We start from the raw sequence: 5,474 nt of genomic DNA on the forward strand, positions 1-5,474 counted from the left end.
CTGACCATTGTAAGCACCCCTTTCATTGTTAAATGGTTCATCTCATCTCTGTAAACTGATACATCTGGTAAAGAGCTTGTTCTTTTGAAAAGCAACAGACTTACTGGCTGGATAATTTATGGACGCAAGTCACACCGCAAAGAATAGCATGCGATTTGAAGAGTAATGTGATGTGGGGGATGGTAGAGAGTGCCTCAACAAGGCCTGAGTTCCCCCATTAAGTATCACCCATTCTCATGAAGCCCACTCCTTTAGTGTTGCTATGTCTTGAATGGAGCAGAACACTTCCCTCTTCACTTCACATGGACAGAAAGGCCCTGAGTACCTTCAAACACCAGTAGTGACCATGGTTTTGCAAAATTTAGAGAATTTTGCATTTTAAATGTTTCACTTTAACCACTTGCCCTCCGGAAGGTTTTACCCCCTTCATGAATCGGCCATTTTTTTCTATTTGGCACTGTGCTACTTTAACTGGTAAGTGCTCAGTCATGCAACACTGTACTCAAATAAAATTTATATTTTTTTCCACACAAATAGAGCTTTAGGTTGTATTTATCATCATTGGGTTTTTATTATATATATATATATATATATATATATATATAAATTGTATTATTTATTTATTTATTTATTTTTAGATTGTAAGCTCCAAGGATCAGGCCCTCATAACCCTCTTGTATTGAACTGTATTGTTGCTGTATTGTCTCCCATTATATTGTAAAGTGCTGAGCAAACTGTTGACACTATATAAATCCTGAATAATAATAAAATAAATTTATATATAAAAAGATTGACAATTTTGAAAAAAAGTAGGGATGCACCAATACCTTTTTTTTTAATTATCATTGGGTATGAGTACCATTAATTTCGGTCATAGCCGTCACATAGAATATATAAATTGGTTAAGGCCCGGACTGGGACAAAAAAATAAGCCCGGGCATTTTAGACTGAACAGCCAATTTCTGGGGGGGGGCGGAGGGTGCAAGGGCATTCGCGGGGGCAGTTGGTGATGGAATATTCATGGAGTTGGTCCTCCGCACTGTAATATAAAGTACTACCCGCCAGACGCAACGTGATATATAATTGTATGCCATTCTACAATTGAGAGCATAGCACCTATGGCAATAAACAGTATTATACCCCAACTGGCTCTGAGGAAGAGGGTTGTCTCGAAACGCGTCAGTTAATTTGGCCCTAGGATGGCTCTCATCTAGACATCAGGGTTCATTGGCCCCCATTGGTCCAAGTGCATGTTATTTGACATGCAGACTGTCATCACATGTTTGTGAGTATGTTTTTATCTGAACTACAATACATTGCTAGGCCGGTGCGCTCTCTTTGTCTTTTTGCAGTTTGGTCTGGACTACCTCAGTCGTGTGTGAGAGCAGCAAGGCTTGGTCTATCCGTGGGACATCCTGATACACACACTCATCTGAGCCCTATCAGAGTCACTGCCTTCAGTCCTCCAGACGTATGGACAGGAGCAGGGCGGACTGACCATTTGGAAACTTGGGCACTGCCCGAGGGCCCGGGGTCAGTAGAGGGCCCCATGAGATGCCCCTGGTACCTTTTTCATAGGCTTTTTTGAGTTTGGGCAAGGACACAGGGGCCCCATGATCCCCTATTGCCCGGGGGCCCCATGAGTTGTCAGTCCGCCCCTGGACAGGAGACATTCTTATTCATATTATTCACATTTTCCTCCACACAACTGCCGTTCACTGGATATCTTTTCTTTTTTGGACCATTCTCTGTAAACCCTAGAGAAGGTTGTGCGTGAAAATCCCAGTAGATCAGCAGTTTTTGAAATACTCAGACCAGCCAGTCTGTCACCAACAACCATGTCATGTTCAAAGTCACTTAAATCCCATTTCTTTTCCCATTCTGATGCTCGGTTTGAACTTCAGCAAGTCATCTTCACCACATGTAGATACCTAAATGTATTGAGTAACTTCCAAGTGATTGGCTGATTAGCAATTTGTGTTATCAAGTAATTGAACAGGTGTACCTAATAAAGTGGCTGGTGAGTGTAGATCACCCAGAGGGCAATGCTTTTTCTCAAGAAAAGTGGAGTTATGTTTTACAAGTTTGCCTGGAGTCCAGCTGGACTGGAGGGCATTTTTTGGCCCTTTTAGCACCCATTCACACCATTGTGGTGCATTAATGTGTGTTATACTATGCATTAAAGTGTTGCTAAACCCCGGACCCTGCATTCACTATATCTGGTCTCCCCAGACCCTGCATTCACTATATCTGGTCTCCCTGGACCCTGCATTCACTATATTTGGTCTCCCCGGACCCTACACTCACTAGATCTGGTCTCCCAGGACCCTGCATTCACTATATCTGGTCTCCCCGGACCCTGCATTCACTATATCTGGTCTCCCGGGACCCCGCATTCACTATATCTGGTCCCCCCGGACCCTGCTTTCACTATATCTGGTCTCCCCGGACCCTGCATTCACTATATCTGGTCTCCCAGGACCCCGAACTCACTATATCTGATCTCCCAGGACCCTACACTCACTAGATCTGGTCTCCCCGGACCCAGCATTTACTATACCTGGTCTCCCCAGGCCCTGCATTCACTATATCTGGTCTCCCCAGACCCTGCATTTACTATATCTGGTCTCCCCGGACCCAGCATTTACTATACCTGGTCTCCCCAGGCCCTGCATTCACTATATCTGGTCTCCCCAGGCCCTGCATTCACTATATCTGGTCTCCCCAGACCCTGCATTCACTATATCTGGTCTCCCCGGACCCTGCATTCACTATATCTGGTCTCCCCGGACCCTGCATTCACTATATCTGGTCTCCCCAGACCCTGCATTCACTATATCTGGTCTCCCCGGACTCTGCATTCACTATATCTGGTCTCCCCGGACCCTGCATTCACTATATCTGGTCTCCCCGGACTCTGCATTCACTATATCAGGTCTCCCCAGACCCTGCATTCACTATATCTGGTCTCCCAGGACCCTGCACTCACTATATCTGGTCTCCGAGGACCCTGCACTCACTATATCTGTCTCCCCGGACCCTGCACTCACTATATCTGTCTCCCACAGTACACAGAACATGGAAATGCAATTATTTTAGTTAATATAAACTGCTAAACATCTTTTATCATCAGCATTTAGAGCAGACTTGTGACTTCTATCAGTGTCCATCAGAGCACTGGTTAAAGCTTGTAGGAAGAGTGTTTTTTCTGCTATAGGAGGATGCAGAACCCCTGAACTCTGTCTGGACAGTGCTGATTGGCCCTGTGCTGATCACATGCACTCTCCCAAGAAAAAGAAAAAACCTAACAATATGCACCGAACTGAGCATGTGCAGAGTGACTCCACACCATATGTCTTAGCAGGAGATAAGAGGGGGAAACTGGAAACAGGGGAGGATCAGAGAAGACAGGAGCAAACAGAATTTTTACACAATACAGAGGATTAACCCCTTAGGTTCCACAGTGAGTATAACAAGCATGCTTTACTGCATATACAGACTGATTGTACTGTTGTGGGTTTAGTAACACTTCAAAGGCTCAGTTAGTCGAATTTCAAAATCAATAGCGGCACCATCGGATTACAAAATGCACAAAATGTCCTATTTTCTAAAGAAAATTCATTCGGGGTTGGGTCAGGGGCAGACTGACAGCTCATGGGGCCCCCGAGCAATAGGGGATGATGTATTTGCCCACACTCAAAGCACACAGAAAAAAGCCTATAAAAGGTACCGGGGGCATTTCATGTTGCCCCCTACTGACCCCGGGCCCTCGGGCAGTGCCCGAGTGCTGAAATGGTCAGTCCACCCCTGGGTTGGGTTTATTAACACTTTAACAAGCACTGCGTTACAACAGCCAATTTATTTACACACCAAAAAAAAGCTGCATGTAGCATTGTCCATGCCCGTTTGTCAGCAAGGTGCGCTGCGGTACCGTTCAGAATGAATTCTGCCCTTGCTCCAGATCTTGTGCAGCTATTCTGATGGGCATTAGAGGGAACAATGTTTTTTTTTGTGACATTTTCATACAGGAGTATACTTGTTTTGAATAATTAACCAGTCTGAGTTGTCTGGATCAGTGGGCCCCCGGGGACAGCGGTTGCGCTATTCTCCTTTTAAATGTCGACTTGGACGCAGTGATGTATGGTTCCATATAACGTTCCTTCAGGACTGAATTTCAAAGCCATCTCTATTTCATTTCAATCAACTATAAAAGTGTGTGTGTTTATCTTTACTGTGTGAAGTGTTAAAACTTTTATGTTTGCTTGATGCTGTAATGTGTAATGCAAATGAGACTTGCCCTGACTATTCCCCCAATGAACTGAGTTAGCAAGAATTCCTGACAGCTGTTGTAAACAGGGAAAACAGGGAGCATGCCATTAGTATTTGGAAGGAAGATTAAGCTGTTGCTAATTTTAATATTATTTTTGTCGTATAAAAAGTTTTATTAGTATTTCAAGTTTTATAATAGAGAAAAAGTGTGTAAACAGCAGACAAAAGCACAGCAAAGTGGTACAAGTAATGCGACAAAGAAGGCACAACGCATCAATGATTTTAAGGGCGCAGTAACCCCTGTCAGTGAGGTTAAAGTATCAAAGCTTCATTTTTTTCTAAAATAACAAACATTTATTTTAGGTACTTATATAATGCCATCAATTTACATATATATTATACATTCACATCAGTCCCTAACCCTCAAGGGGCGCACAATCTAAGGTCCCTAACTCACATTCTTACACATACTAGGGGCAATTTAGACAGGAGCCAATTAACCTACCAGCATGTCTTTGGAGTGTGGGAGGAAACTGGAGTACCCAGAGGAAACCCACACAGGCACAGGGAGAACATAAAAACTCCAGGCAGGTGGTGCCATGGCTGGGCTTCAAACCAACGACCCTAGTACTGCCAGGCAGAAGTGCTAACCATTTAGCCACTGTGCTGCCCAAACATGTCATGCTTACCTGCTCTGTGCAGTGATTTTGCACAGAGCAGCCCAGATCACCTTCTTTTCGGGTCTCCAACAACGCTCCTGACTCCCCCCTCTCAAGAAGTGCCCCCAGGTAAGGCCACTTACACCAGGGGCACAGCTGTATGCTCGTCCCCTAGCTGCTGTTCTATGTGTCCATAAGACACATAGAGCTGTGGCTCAGCCCCGCCTCCTACTCTCTCCTCATTGGCTCACTGGCTGTGAATGACAGCAGCAGGAGGCAATGGACTCCCACTGCTCTCTCAGCCAATGAGGAGGAAGAGAAAATGGTAAAAAAAATTGAGCCTTTAGAAGCACTTTAATGCTCCATGCACACTTGCATTTTTTTTAAGTGTTACTAAACCCAGGACCCTGGATTCACTATATCTGGTCTCCCCACACCCTGCATTCATTATATCTGGTCTCCCCGGACCCTCCATTCACTATATCTGGTCTCCCCGGACCCTGCATTCACTATATCTGGTCTCCCCGGACCCTGCATTCACTATAT

The sequence above is a fragment of the Staurois parvus genome, unplaced genomic scaffold (genome assembly GCF_062004578.1).
Source record: "Staurois parvus isolate SC_StPar_1 unplaced genomic scaffold, SC_StPar_1.0 ptg000135l, whole genome shotgun sequence".
NCBI classification, from domain to species: domain Eukaryota; kingdom Metazoa; phylum Chordata; class Amphibia; order Anura; family Ranidae; genus Staurois; species Staurois parvus.